We start from the raw sequence: 16,327 nt of genomic DNA on the forward strand, positions 1-16,327 counted from the left end.
CTCCGGGAGATCCATTCCACACAGACCATGGAATTTTGGCTTCTCATTTGTATGTGGAAGAAAAACAAATTTCAGAATGTTGGAACTTCCCACAGATCAGAAACTCCTTTTTCCGGATAGTTCTTCATTAAAGTGTCGTAGTGGCTTCTGTGGCACTTGGCTTGTCTGTGTAGGGTTGTCAGGCAGAAATACCTGAATGGAGGAGAAGGGGCTGTATGGCCACACACCCAGCACCTTGCCATGAGGTGAAGCACCCTCTGCCCCAGTGATGAAACTGGGGACTCCCAAACTTCTGATCCATTGTTAAATCTGTTCCAGAATGATGACTCCTTTGCTGAGTCAGATTAACCTTTCCAGCTGTAAAGGTAGTGGATGACTTTGTTAAACATGGGATGCTCAGAAGTTCTGAAGAGGGCATCTGTCAGCTCTTAGCAGCTTTCACGGGTACTTTTTAATCCTATCTTGCCAGTAAGAGAGAATTTTGAAGGCATTGTTCCTTCACATGATAGTTTTTCCCCGGCATAAAAGAAAATAAATAATAACAGAAGTAGAAGATTTCAGTTAGTAGAAAAGGGATGGAATTAGTCCTAATATCTCCTTTTACATGGTCCCTGATGCAATTCCAGTTTGATGCCTTCCAGTGTGTTAATTTTGCTGCCTGCTCTCCCGATTCCTCTGCTAAATTTCTTGGGGGAATAGAAGAAAGCCAAATTTCATTGAAATGCAGTAGAAATAGGGATAAGGGAACAGGAAGCTCATTCTATGTGGGACAAAAAAGGTAAAATTTAAATTATCCAAGAAGAAATGTGTCTGGTGGCAAGGCACGAGCAGGAAGTGTCAGGGAGATCCTGAAGGAGTTCTGCTCCTCTGCTGCTGTGTCCTTTCTATAACAATTGTGACTCTGTACGTGTAGCATTTGAGTGTGAGTAGGACACAGATCTTCATTCTCCTGTAGTCATTTCAATAAGAATATGTAACAAGCTATGATTTCACTGTTTCTGGTTATTTTTTGTTTTCCACAGTAGAAGGCAGTTATGGTTTACACTTACACAGATGAGAAAGGCATCAGAACAAATTTTGAAGCACTTTCTTCCATAAATGACAATGATTTGCCTTTTCTGTGCTGGAAAACAATATTTAAAGGAGGCCTAGCTGATTGGATTTGTTTACAACACCCTTAGTCCTATGACAAAGACCATCACAAAATGTTCTTACAGAAGTTGAGTAGTTAGGAAGGAATGATGAAATACTGAGTAATGGTCAAAAAAAGAAATAAAATTATGTCCAACATGTCTTGAGGGACAACAATAGATATCTCAAGGTTCCTTGGATTTTCTACCTTGTAGTTAGGGAACATAAAGGTCAGAAGACATTCATGAGCATCTCTGTCAAAGACTTATTAGCAATGGGTGAAGGATCTTGCATAGTTCTAGTAGGGAAAAGGAAATCAATCCTCCCCAGTAGCAATTTCCATGAGCATTAAGTCTAACTTTAAAAATGTTCAGGGAACAGAGATAAAGGCAAAAACTGAGGAAATGAGTCAGATTCCCGGAGAGAGGATGTCAGGGATGGTGGAATGAAAGTATGTGCCTTTCAGAGCCTCAGAGTAAAGACCAGAAGAGATTCTTTGGGCATGCCTTTCAGGTCACTGCCTGGAAGTACAAACACTATCCATGACACCCCCAAACCTGGCTGGCTGCACTTGTAATGAAACTGCCTCAACACTCTCTCTGAGGAGATTTCACAGATAGAAAATGGTTGTTTCCCTCTAGTTTCCCTTAATTCTCATGTGGATTATCTGTGGAAAATACCACTGCTGTAAGGCCAAAGCTGCTTGATATGGCTCAATTCAGGCTTCGGTCTGCTTTCAACCAGGACTAACTCCTCGAATTTCAGGTTTGGTTTTTTTTTTTTAAATTTTCTTTTCTAATTGACACCACTACAAAGACAAAAAATCAAGTGATAACAATCTCTTCCAGTAAGTGATCCTGGAGCTGTCTTTCCCATTAAAGTATCTCTTCACAGCAGGGTCTTAAGAAAGTTCAAGGAATGCACGTCTGTCAATTCAGGAACAGGCACAAAAAGTCTAAGCACCTTCCTGAACCACTGCCTTAAAATAACTCCACCAGTGGCCACTTGTGCAGTGACATTTTGGAAATGTGCACTGCTTTATTAGAAAACTGGACTGTGAATACCAGGCAATCTACTGCGGTTCCTGGGATGTCAGCCCAGAATCTCAGCAGCCTTCCCATCTCAGCATAGCTCAGAAAGGCAGTTTTTAAATTTATATCTTCATGTAAAATAATAGACATTGCGAGATGGGAAGCCTCATAAATTGAAAAAATCAGTTGATTTTGCAGAAGTTGCTTGCTAATTTTCACCTCATAAATATTTCAGAAGGGATTCTAGCACTTTGTTACACTGCTGCAGTATTGGAGTCTCCCATGTTTATTTATACACACCTAGTAAACTCCCTGAAGTAGCCAAAGGGCCTGGTTTCACCAGCACACAGCTGGGCTTTTCTGGTTTTCGTGCTGGATTAATGTTCTCATAGATAAATGTGAGCAAAGCGTGTACATTAAGTGCAGGTGTTTGTTCCCTGAGGAAATGTGAGAGCCCACCACTAACCTCTCTAGTCCAGGTGCACTTGTCCAAAGAGGGATGATTGTTAAATGCCCTACTTCATGTATCCTTTCCTTTGCAGCTGCAGCTAAACCTCTGTTTTGCGTTTGGAGCTATTTGCTTGATTTCAGCCTCTGTCCCCTCAGCAGCTCACCTGTCACATTCAGCACAGGTGGGTCTAGCACTGTGTTCAGGAATTTGTTGTAGGAGAGGATCCCAGCCTAACGTAAGTCTGCTCAGCTCTAGCCAGGTTTATTGTCCAAATTCTCAGCTGTTGGAAAGTTTAGTTGACTTAAACCCATTGTGAAAATCTGTGCAGCTCTGTACAGACATTTGTTTCCACTTTCAGGATATTTGTGCTGACTTGCTCCACTGGAAAAGCTGCTTAAGCTGGTGGAATAAAGTAGTGTTTTCCTGATTTCAGCTGATCTCAGAGTCCTCCAGTTCTCCTGAACCATATTTTCATTTCAGTTACACCAAAGCAAATGCTACTGAGGATGGAGAAGCCGTAACACCAAAATAGTACTGTGAGATACAAGAAACCTTTTGCCTATTTTGCTTGTTTATGCTTCACCCTGTGCTTATGTTCCTCGTGTGTCCTTCACCTTGTCCAGTAGGATCAGCCCCAGTGTTCCTGCCCCAAGCCTCCCCCTGGCAGTCAGCCCTCTGAGCCAGCAAGGGGGTTTGCTCTGGAGTCACTCGCAGGGGTACTCAGGGTACCCCTCTTGAACTTCCCCCCCACAAGTTTCTCAGGTAATATCAGTGGTCAAACCTTCCCCCACTGAAAGTCAGCATGAGCCAACAAAGTCAGTGGTTTTGGGCCAGTGACAGCGAGATAAGTGTCCTGGGCTAAAGCTGCAGCACAAAAGGTTTTTGCATGGGTGTTAAGGGATGTGCTCCTGGCAGACACCAGGCTTGCTTAACCCATCTGGACAACATCTCCTGCATCTGTTGAGGCTTTCTGCTTCATTATTTCTGTTGAGCCATATACCTCCCTCATCTGGAATATCTCAGTTGATTTTAGTGAATTTCTCAGGATTTTCATCTGCACTAAAGAATGTTTAGTTCATTGCTGATAATAGTGACACTACCTCAGCCCTGCAATGACTGTGGCAGATGGGCCAAATGCGAAGCTGGGGTAGACAAGAATATCCTCTGTTGGAAATTTTGGGGACAGATTTTGCAATACTGTTTGTCTGTGCAATTTAGACCCAACCGGTGTGTAAGCTGGCCAGAAAAAGTGTCTAAACAAAGTTGGCATAAAGCGCGTGTGCAAAATTAACAGCAATTCTATTTCACTGGGGCCAAGGAGAGGTATTTGAACAGAATGAAAGGAGAAGTATTATGCAGAGTCTGTGTGTGGAGACTTAGTTGCATGAAGAACAAGGAAAAATAAACCCTGCACAGAACTATGTTATCAGTGGATCTAGCTGCTGGTATTTTGGTGAATTGTTGTTGCTATCCCAGCCATCCGGAGCATGAAAAAGGGGTGAAGATTTTGATTTTTAAAAATAGCATTTAGGACAGTTTTTTTAGTTCCCAGCTCTTTGGAGGGCAGTACCCAAAGCAGTGCTTGTCGTTCACTGTGGGCGGGGAAGAACCAAATGACCTGCACCTGGTTTGCTGGGAACTCCACCCTACGTGTAACGCTTGTTCTCCTCACATGCTCTCCACAAAGCTCCTGGGTGCCCTCACATGCTCTCCTGTGCCTACCTGGGTGCCAACACTCTGAGTGTTACAGTGGCTTTTCCCAGCAACGTGCATCCATCCTGCCAATCCTGAAATCCATCTTTGCCACTCAGATTTAACATTTGTCCTTTTGCTGTGCTGAGGACCAACTGTATATTGCAGGTAAGGAGCATTCTCCCTTCCCTCTGTAGGTGTGACTTCTTCTGCCCTGGTGGAGGGGAAGGGAATGTGTTAATGACTCTGTAACGAGAAGGGTGATTTTTCCTGACAGCACTTTCAGGTTTGCTTCCAAATTGTGTACAATTATCATTTATGCTCCTTTAAATTCTTTCTTTTTCTCAGAAGAGGTCAGTGCATAAAAAGAGAATTTGGATTGTTAGGTTGCTGGCACTGACTTGCATTTTCCACTGTGTGTGCTTGGAATACAGTATAGTCTTATGCTTCTCCTCGTTTATTTTTTCCTGTCCACTCTTCCTTCTCCCCCCTCAATAAGCTGTTGGATTCCTCTTTTAGTGATAAATACTGTAAAATTTTTAAGTGAGCCATTAAGTCACTTCTTCAGTTTCTCTGGAAACATTAATCTTGCACATTTGATCTCCTGATGTTTGAAGAGCCCAGTGAAATGACTGAGGCATATTAGTGCTTGGGTCCTCAGTGCACTCAGAAGACACCAAATTTTGGTCCTTGCTACTGGAACAAGAGCTTTGAAAACATGGGATCTAATCCTTTATCGAGACATCTCATAGTTGTCAATCTAAGGAGGTCAGTTTGCAGATGGGGAAGTGCCCAGCATTTAGTGCTTTGTCGGTACAGGATGGGTAGCATCTCCCTCCTTTCTCTGTTACTGCCACCTCTAGTGTGCTACAAAATCCAGCCCTGAGTGTAGGAGTTGATGAGCAGTGAAAAGGTAAAAGGTGGAGCAAAGGGACCATGATAGTGGCTGAGCTGACCTTCCTTTGGATGTTTTTGTTCAGGATTCCTGCACCCTTCCAAACAGAATGTGGCTGAAGAGAACTGGGCAGGGACAGGACAGCTCTGGATCTATCTGTGTTCTGGTGCTTCACATAAAGATGCTTCTCAGCCCCTGTGAGCTTGAATATCAGTGCTCCTGACCTGGGTATATTAGTCAAGTATTGCAATTTGAAACTCTGCATTGTGGGTCCAAATCAAGCCCTAAGCTGCAGGAACAGCGGTGTTCACCGTTTCATGGTCAGCTGATGAGTTCCTGGAATATGAGAACTCCTGGTCCTATCATTTTGAACCATCATTAATGTTGTGATAAAGGTCACTTTGGTCTATGTGATTGATTGGAATCAATGTTTTTAGGGAGGTAATTTTATTTTAGAAAGGATAATTTTTCATTATGAAGATAATTGTAACTAGGAAGTCTCTGTGGTGCAATTCACTGCATGTTTGGCTGATAACTGAAAAGTTGAGATTTGAGCCCACCCATCATGGGTTCTCCCTTCTCTCTGCCCATGTCAGGAAGGTTAGAGTTACATGATCTTTAAGGTCCATTTTAACCCAAACCACTCCATGATGTTAGGCTTTAGGGTTTTGGTCACGCAAGGCTGTCTGTTTTGAAGTGTGATATATATTCCTGATGGCAGTTCCTAGCACAGAGGAGAAAAGGAGTTGCTCCCTGTACCCCCACCGTGAGCCCAGTGCTTGGGACTGGGGAGGCTGTGGATGTACTTCCCTGTAAAATGAACAGGGATGCCTATGATCAAATGGTAATAAGTTTTGGTTCCCAGGAACCAGTCCTATTTCAGAGTATGCAGTGGAAATAATACTGCTTCTACTGCTGTTTTACTCTAAAGGAAATATTACTGTAAAAATAGAGCAATTTAGCAATAATTGTCAGCTAGCTGACAAAAGCAAAAGCCCCATAACAGAGCCAGTCCCTGAGCCAAGGTTATTTCTAACCCACTTCTAATTCGTGGAAAACAATTTGCAAAATTTTGGGTGGTTTGGGAATAAGAAAAGTCACTTTACAAATCATTGTCTGCTGCAGGAAAAGCAATTGTCATGGATCCAGAATGTAAAAACACAATATGGGATTTTTTTTTTAGTGTATCAAGTCATGTGACAAATGAGAAGGCTACCAAGGAACACAATTTCAACACAGTCAAACAGCTTCTTCTCTGCCTGTATGGTGAATATGTTCTCAGTTCACACAGATGTTTGCACTCCTGTGGTGCTTTAATAACATCACTTTACAACCCCGAAATCTGGAATATGTGAGGAGCAGCAAATGCAGCACTTGCAGTCAGTCGCTGTCAGCTCCAGGATGAGGTTTCTCCTTTCTAACCATGTGGCTTGTATGACTCAAATGGCTCTTTCTGACATGGGGCGTTTGCTACAGTGCCCAGAAAACAACCTGGGGAGTCTCTGATTGGTGTGCCCAGCTGCCTGAAGGCTCCAGAGCCTGGGCAGAGAGCCGGTGAAGGGGGAGGTTTTTGTTCATTAACCGTGGCTGCTCCCAGGGGTGATGCTTGCTGGTTACATCGTGTGGCAGGAGGATGAGTGACCTGCTTGAGAAGGAGGTGAGGGTGGGAAATCAGTGGATAATAAAAGACAGCCTTTGGTCCAAGGAACTTGCAGGATCAGGTGGAAAAAAGGGATGGATTGAGGTACTTTGTGTAATGGCTGTGTGTGATAAATGCCTTGAAGAAAAGGGGTCTGACATTTTTCTCTGTTCAGTCTATGCAGCCAGGCTTTGTTCTTGTTTGTACTGGTGTCAATCACAGATAGCTCTGCTGACCTCAGTGCAATTACAGCACTCTCTGCTATCAAAGTATTGACTTGACATTAGTTATTCCACTTATAACCTGGCTGAATAGCAGCCAGATGGGAAGAAACAGGAATGGCTGGTAGCTGGCTGTTTCTTTCTGGCTGTTGACTCTTTATTTGATCTAGTGAGAACCAAGTTAGTACCCATTTCATGGAGAGATTATCTGCTCCTGACAGCATTGGAGCCCTCTGAGCATTTTGAAGGAGCAGGACTTACGCCAGTGGCATTGCTGTGTGCCCAGTAATGTCTGTGGGCAGACAGACAAGGCATGGCACCACCCAGGGCATGGTTTCTGCCCCACTGGACGAGCAGAGATGAGTTATATATGGCAGTGTACTGGGTCTGTTCCTTTTCCAGCAGTAGCCTTAGTAACCCACCTCTTTTTTTTGTGTGTGTTTAAAATGCTGATCATGTTATTTATCATGCACTTTTATTAGTTGTATTTTTATTGTAGCATTTGTAAAAAAAGTCAGCCACTCCTTCTATGTTTACCTTAAGGACATCTGATGTGCAAGGCACCATAACCCTCACAATGCCATTTTTTCCCAAAGACAATCAGGCTTGCTGTGGCACAAGCAAGAGAGTGTAGGTGCTTCAGACCCCAGAAGGATCCTCTTACGATGCAACATTGCAGCTTCTGTGACCTGATACAGTTCAGTAGCCCAGTTCCAGATCCTCTCTAACTGCTCACTGGAGTTGTGTGCTTGGTGGCAATGTGCTTGATTTGGGGCTGCGAGATAGGGCTTGGAGTGCTTAGTCAGTGTAATCTGTTCCGTTTCATTCCTCTGGCTGGTTGGTTTCAAATGTATTTTGGATGCCTAATAATTCCAATAAGAAATTTCTAGGAGAACATCAGAAAAGCCGTCCACAGTATTTAAATCACAGTGTTAATGTGACTGAGCTCATGCGGCTCAGAGATTGCAAATCACTTTCAGATGCCGTCAGCATCTTTTTTTTTTGCGCTTGTCTATGTCCTTCCGTGACCATTGCTTGGAGAGCCATGTGCACGCTCGAAGGATTTGCTTTGAGGGGAGGGCTCAAATATCAAAGTGGAAGAAAAGCATTCAAACCTAAAAGCTGACCATAAAGCCCAGCACATCATTTTCAGAAGCAGAACATTATTGTTACTCTGCTGACAAACTCCTTTTGAGGGCAGCAGCACGGTCCAGCACCATTTTAGATTTGTCTCGAAGCCGCACGTAACCAAAATAAATATATGGTTACATAAGAAACTATATTATGTTCTTGCTCCGTGGTTCCAAGTTTAATTGTAAAGTAAGCACAAATGCAGTATGTCTGCACTTATGGAGGTAGAGGGCCAGCCTCTTTCCACATGCGACCCCGTTGATTCACACCTGGGGTAAATGGGCCGAGCAAGTGCAAAGAAGGTGGTTTTGTCCTTTCTTCTAAGGTCCTTATGTAAGATGTAGAGGCCCACAGTGGAGGTGAAGACAAGGGGACAGGTAGGGAGAGGTACTGAACAGGCTCCAGAGAGCAGCCACATTGCAGGGAGGGCAGTATGTGGCTTTTGGACATTGCCCAGCTTGTTGTGAGTAAATGCAGCCCAGAGGATTATATTGCTCACATGAATCAATGATGATTTATGCAGCTCATTATTGTGCCAACAGCAATGTCTATAGTTATAGTGACTTACTGCTGTATGGCACAAGCCTGCTTTCTGCTGCATGTGACCAGGGAAAAGAGTTATGGTGAGAAGTTGTGACAAACCTGCATTTCCAGAGCTAGACTTTGAAATTTGGCAGGGGATCATTGTGCTTCTTTGCCCCTGAAGGTGTTGTGAAAATATATGAATCACTGTTTATTTCCAAAGGGCTTGGACACTATAACTTCAAATGGGATAGAAAAACCCACAAAGAAATCCATTTTGCTTCAGAGTAGAGATCCTCATAAAAGACAGACCTCAGCCTGCAGAGGGGAAGGGTCTGGCCATGTGGCTGGCACGATGCGGAGACAGACAAGGAAACTCGCAGCAAGAACAAGCTGGCAGTGTTGGGACCTCGAGTTTTCTAAGTTGTCAGTTTCTCAGTTCTTATCAAGGACAAATTGTTCAATTCCACGCAGAAGGGACTGGATAATGTTCACTGCCCTGTGTTCCCTGTGGGATCAAAACTGATTTTTGGCTAGGTTAGAATACAGCAGCCACTGAGGGGGGAAAAAAAAACTAGTAAGATGAAAGGGCATTTTTCATGTCACAGAACTTTATAGCCCCTGGCCATAGGATATTATACAGTGCTCAGTATTCTGTCTCAGTCTCTAGACCTGTAGTGTAGTAGAATAATGTGTGTGTAAGCTCTTAAAGAAAGGATAAATTAAACCAAATCTGAGACACCTGGGCAGCAGGACAGTGACTGCTATAAAAGCCCACATGGAAGTGAATATTGTAATATAAGCAGCCACATGGTGACAGGATAATATTTACCTATGAAGGACAAATGAAATGACACCTACCTCAAATAACCAAAGTTTGAAAGTGTTTTATAAGAGAGGTCAGTAGCATATAAACACCTGATGGGGGAGTGAAAGACAGAGCCAGAGTCTTTTCAGTGGTGTGCAGTGGAAGTATGAGAGGCAATGAGCACAAACTGAATACAGGGAATTACATTTAAACATCAGATTTTTTTTGATTTTTTTTTTTTTTTTTTTTTTTTTTTTTTTTTTTTAGCCATGGCAGTGACTGAAGAGTGAACAGGCTGCCTAGAGAGGTTGTGGAGTCTCCAACCTTGGAGGTATTCAAAGCCCTGACAAAGTTGCTTTAGTTGACCCTGCTTTGAGGAGGGGTGTTACACTAGTTAGTCTTCAGAGCTCCACCATGCTGTGATTCCGTAACAGAACACAGCTCTCCTGAATCCCAGAGTAATGTCTGAAACGAAATGGTTACCAGGATCCTGGGCATCTCCTCTATTTTGATTAAATTTTGCCAACAGAAGTATATGTTCAGGTATGGGGCTGCTCACGCACAGATGGTCTGTATGCATATGTATGGATACCTGGAGAATCCCTCCATATGCAGGCAAGCCACCACATCTAGCCAGCCTGCCAGAAGAAAATGTGAAAAATTGCTAAATTCAACCTAGACAGAATTTCCAGCTGGAAAAAAGAGGAAGGACGTGTCTGGGGAAACCTGGCCATGTGCTGTTCCTGCCTCCAGGATCTTGTGCTAAGTCTCTGTACAGAACAGTTTCTCCTTAAATAAATACCTATTCAAACAAGGTCTTTGCACACCAGAAACAGTATATTCATCACTTGATTATGTGGCAGGTTACCTACTATTCATCACTCTTCATATTCTTCCCTTTAAAACTTCTTATCTGTTCCCATCAAGGGAAAGAAAAGAGAGTGTGTAGTTGTACATAAGGCTTGATGCTTTTCTCATACCAGCACATCCAGTTTGTGTGGTGACAATCAATTCATGCAGTTGTGCAACTGGTTTAGTTTATGCACATTGCTTGTGAAAAAAACAAGTTGTAACAAAAACAGTTTAGTCTGGGGGTTATTCTACTGCTTTCTATTATAGCTGTGTCATACCATTATCTGTCACTCTGCATGTTCCACTCCTCTCTGCAGTATCACGGCTACAGAATGCATGAACCCAAAATGCTGCAAGATAGGTGACCTCCCAGGTAAGAGAGGAAAGGAACAGTGGTGGAGCTGGAAATCACTGTCAGTCCTTTGAACCTTTAACAGTACATGGATCCACTCAAACCAGCAAACACCTTCCTCCTGCTGCAAACAGAAGCACTCAGGCTGTCATGGCTCACTTGCAGCAAACCCAAATCAGCTCCACGCACAGTGTGGCCACCTCTAGAGGGCGATGATTGACTGATTAATGTTCGTGCTGTAATTCAGGATGATTACTGGATTATCTTGGATGAATCCAGCTGCGATGCTGCAGCTGTTTAGCAAATTGCAGCGTCACTGCAGAAAGGTGCAGAGTCTTGCAGAGACAGGTGTGTGTCCAGTTGAAGTGATAGAGGAGTTGAAGTGGACAAGTAATGTACCAGGATTTGGCTCAAGCATTAGGATGAATTTACAAACTGTTATGAGATCTTTAACTCTCAGAAAAAACAGAGACCTTCATTTCCATAACAGCTTTGGCTTCTGCTGTCCCTTGAAGGAACCGATCCAAAAGTACATTTAAACCAGAGCAAAACAGGGAAGCAAATCAAATCAGCCAGCACAAATTTCTCTGAAGTCCCAGGTTTACACTAACAGCTTGTTCTGTTTGGCTTCCAGCACAGAACGGTGCTGCTGTGCAAGCCACCATCCCAGGGATGACCTTACCAGGAATGAAGGAACAGAACCTTCCTGATTAACATAATTTGGTGCTGGATTTTTTTTCCAGGGAGAAACAGTTTCCCAGCCCCTCCTTTCTTGTGACTTCATCTTCCTTTACCTGCATACCAGGTAAGAAACTGGCAGAGAGATTTCCTGCAGCGTCCTGTGATGTTGTGAGTGGTGTGGCACTGCCCAGCTTCCATACCTCTTGATCTGACTGAAGAATATCACTCATTTCCCCCAGACTGTTATCATTTTGCTTACTACCTGCTTTCTTTAATTCTTCTGTATATTTTCTCCTGATGCAAATAAACCAAATTCTGCTGTACTTCTCAGCTCTGCACAGAAAATAGTGGACAGTTGTGTGGAAAAAAAGTGTGAGGTGAGGGCAGAGTTTCAGGGCAGATGTGTTGTTTTCTTCTTGAGAGCATGTCTGGATTTGAGCTGCTGCTACACATTCAGTGCTGTGCTACATGGCCACATCTGTACTTGACTCTGGAGCTGAATTGTGTGCTCTGCAGCCAAGGTGCCCACTCTGCTGCTCTGTGCTTTGTGTACTGTGCCACGAGGGTTCATGGGCCACAGAGAGTTTACTTCAGTGACAGGTGACATCGGCACGCACATCTTTGACAAGGGAGACAGCGTGTAAACATCAGCACCGCTCCCACTCTTCTTCCCTCTTAGCACAGAAATGTGGGGCTGGTTCCCAGTTTATCTTTGTATTTAACACTGATTCCAAGGAGCATAGCTAGAGGGGATGGAAACATAGTCTACTCATTTTCATTTCTGTGTTGCCAGTTGAGTTAGTGTCAGGCTGATATTGGCTCAGAATTATTACCATTTGCTTGGTACTTTGAGACATCTGTATATGTTTTTGTTACCTCTTGTCCATTAGCTCGTGGGCCATTGTGTCTGTAGCACAAAAGGTCCTGTAGCCTTTCTTCATTCTTCACGTCCATCTTGGGCTGGGAGCCAGTGGCATGGGCACCAGAGATAAACTGTCTTTTATTTCCAAACACATCCTTCTGCATCATAGCATGCCTGCTATGGGAAAAGCTTGCATTTCAACAGACTGTCCTTTTTGGGACTTTTGCTTCGTTTTGTGAGAGCTTTCCATGGATTCATATGTCATGGCACAGCACCTATCGCAAGCACATAATTCCAGCACAAAGGACTTTTAAAAAGTACATATATAGAAACTGTGATTTGGAAGCTTAACATTCCTGAAGAATGTTACTGTCTTCAGTGTTATATGCTACCTTCACTTTGTGGGTTTTGTTTCTCTGAATCTACCTAGCTGCAAGGAGTCATCTTAAATGGAAGTGACATAGCAAAACCTACTTTGATAGCTTGCAGATTTAAAAATAGCTGTCTTAACATAGTTTTTCCTTCCAAGGTAGAATGTACCTTCTACTGACAAACATGCATGCAAATTGTTAATACAGGGTCTCTTTTCCATAGTTTGTCTTACAGTGAGTCATCTGCTCTCTCACTCTGTATATCTACATGCAAATAGGTGGGAATCATCATGGTTTCTGAATTTCTCTCTTCTGTGTTGACAGAAAATCTGCAGTGGTTATTTTAAAATGTTTCCCCTTCTCTAGACAAGGTATGCACGTAAATGGAACAAAAGTAATGTTGGCTGTTCTTCCTGTACCAGTGATGTGGCTATAAAATGCTGGGTGTTGATTAATATGGTGGAATGATAGTCTCCTTTTACACTGGTGTCAGAATTGGGCAAATTTTATCTGAAGAGTTTATTGTCTCAAGAAACAAAAATAAATTGAAACCACCATAATTTGGAATATCTCAGTTGTTTATCTCAGAGCCATTTGAATCAGTATCAGCTGAGCACCTGACTTGTGGAGATCAGCTCTTTATTTTAAAAAGTATAGTTTTTTATTTGAAAATAAAAAAAAGCTCTTGGATTATTTCTTAGAATTTTGGGGAAAACCTTTCAAAACTGGAAGAAATGTCTACTTTTTCTAACTTCAATGTGGTGTTTATTTCCCATGCTAAAGCCAGAAATGGACTATTTCTGATGACACACTCACTGTTTAGTGTTCATATCCCAGCAATCAGAATGTCTCAAGTCATAAGTCTTTACTCCATGCCTGTTCAATCAAAAATTCCTAAGGACAGGTCTAGTGCTTTGGCCATAGCACCTGCTGGACCCTGCACAGTTCATGTTGATTTATAAGTGACAAATGAGTGATATTGTGTGAAGAATCAGTGGTCAATGGAAAGGGTTACACAGTTTGAAGAGGCTGGAAGGTCGAGTTCCCATGGCACAAATTAGTGACACATCGAGGAAACTTCTGTGATTTAGACCACAGGGATGTAATGGAACTGCTACATGTTTTAGTGGGAGAAGGAAAAGATTGAAAGTGCAAAACTAGCAAGCATGTGTATTCATGTGCAATTCCTAAGACTTTAAAGGCAAGGTCTGACAACCTCAAATATAGTTTCCACAGACAAGGGGGATGAAGAACAAAATTGCTCAACACTTACACGAGTGAACCCTTCCTACCTCCTGCTCTCTGAATCAGAACTTGTCTTCTTAAGAAAAACACTGAGCCAGCTCAACTGATGTACAAACTAGTGTTGAAAGATTTACAGAAATTACCTGTGAGACCAGGAGGGTAGTAGGGAGGCAAGTTTATCCTTCTCCTGGATGGTAACAAATAGAGCTTCATGTCTTGTGTCCTTACCTTCTCCAATTTTCTTTCTTTTTTTTTTTCATTGTTGAGAAAAATCAAATTATGTTTGTTTATTCATTCATGGTTAAGACAATAATTGTTTCTTCCAAATGTTTGGCTGCCCTAACTTAATTATTCTGTAAGTATAATTAAACCACAGTAGTGTTGAGGATATCTGTTCCTTGGATGCTCTGCCAGCATAGTAACCACCATATACCTTTTTCATTGTCTGGGAGGCTTCCTTGGCAGTCTTCACTAGAAGCTGTCAAAAAGGTATCTGTAAGTTGTTGCTAACTCTAAGTCAATTTAGAGCAGGAAATTAAATGTTAATATTCTAACACACTATTCTTTTTTATTAGTAGTATTTCTTCTTTTGTTTTGTTTGCTGGTAACATATGTCCCAGTAGCAGCCCATGAAGATGACTGATTACCCAGATCAGAGTTTTCGTACCTGCAGTCAAAGCTGATGATAGTTGTGTGTATCAGCAACCACTTCTGAAATCTCTTAGATTTTGTAGGAATAATACAGTGATAAATTTTTGAAATAATGGTAGTAGTGGGTAATGCTTATCTAAAAGGAAGAACCTCAGCCTCACAGTAGGTCCAAAAGGTGGAACAAAGGTGGCTGGAGCTTTGCTATAGCATTGCTGATCAGAAGACAGCATAAAAGAAAATTTTAATGTCAGGTCTTAGACATCCGCTTGGAGCCATGGGAGATGACAATATGGCTACATTTCTTCTCCTGCTTTTTCTGCAGCCCACTCTCCCACTCAGTCTTGTGAGGTGCTAAGTTCTAGATGGCTGAGACTCCAGACTTCACCTTGTATTGTGAAATACTGAAATGCCTCAGCTACCAGCACTCAGTTGTCTGTTGTCAGCTTACTCACAGTGGCACAGCCCGTGTCTCCTACCAGCCCCCAAACATGGTGACAGAATGGAGTCCTACAGAGATCCTGCTTAAAGAGCTGAAGTTAGGACCTGTAAAAACTCCCAAGAGGAGTAAGTGCTGGTGAGTGCCACCATGTGTCTTTACAACAGAAAAAAAACAAGAAGAAACAGTGCCTAGAACTGCAGTAACTGGTCATCAGCACCTCATGGGTATATGTAACTAAGGTACCCCATAAATCTAATAATACCTGGTGGTTAGATCCTGGTTCTCTTTTTCTTTTTTTTCTTTTCTTTTGCCCTGAGATCCTGCTCACTTGTTTTATACACATCAGTCGAGTACTGTTGTGTCCTTGGACTTCCAGCCATAAGCCACCATCTAAATGCAGGTAGCACTATAAAACAGACCATGGTCCAGTTCTCTTCCTGCAGCACCGTTTTTAGCTGTGTTTCAGCAGCCTGGTGTTGTTTGGCTCTGCTCTTTTGATCCTGCTTCTGCTCTGGCATCCACAGAACCAGTTTGGACTTCTGCAGCTGCCACTGGAAGTAACCACTGCTCTGTTACTCCCTGCAGTGGAAAAGTCTCAACCTGCTGGAGCTGCTTGCTCCAGCCTGACACTGGTGTGGGTGCTCATGTGGCAAAAACATTTCTGCAGCTCTACTCTGGACCATATTCCCATATCTGCCTGTAGTGAAACACAGAAGGCTTTGGATTGGAAGGGACATTGAAGATCATCTCCTTCCAGCCCCCCTGCCATGGGCAGGGACAACTTCCATTAGACCAGGTTACCCAGAACCCCATCCAGCCTGGCCTTGGACACTTCCAGGGATGGAATGGAAGTACTTGCTTTGCCTCAATATGACTAAACTCTCATTTTTCTCTAGTCACTGTGATCAAGACAGATGATGAAATCAAAGCTTTTGCTCCCTCGTTGGAAATTTTTTTCCCACGTATTGCGAAGCTGCATTTGAAATTTCCCTTTACTGTCCATTGCTTGTAGGAAGAGCTTTTGGCAAGTCAGAGTAAAAGCTATTTTGAAAGTACTATGCCTATCTATTTGGGGAATAAAGGTACTATGAATTAACTCTTAATGAGTCTGCATATGTTAGAATTTTAAACCCCAAAACGGGTCTCCAGATGCTGCGTGAATCAATTAAAAACTCAGATTTTAAAAAGGGGCAAAAAAGAATACAGACTTACTCTAGTGAGGCAAACAGAGAAAGAAATATGTCCTCTTGTACAGCCTAGGAAAGATAGGCATCTTCATAGCTCACGCTTTACATTTCAATAACTGAAATGAAGCATCTGAAAGACTTAAGTCCTTGTAATTGTGTTTCCAAA

The sequence above is a fragment of the Manacus vitellinus genome, unplaced genomic scaffold, assembly GCF_001715985.3.
Source record: "Manacus vitellinus isolate BGI_N305 unplaced genomic scaffold, ASM171598v3 scaffold_29_pilon, whole genome shotgun sequence".
NCBI classification, from domain to species: Eukaryota; Metazoa; Chordata; class Aves; order Passeriformes; family Pipridae; genus Manacus; species Manacus vitellinus.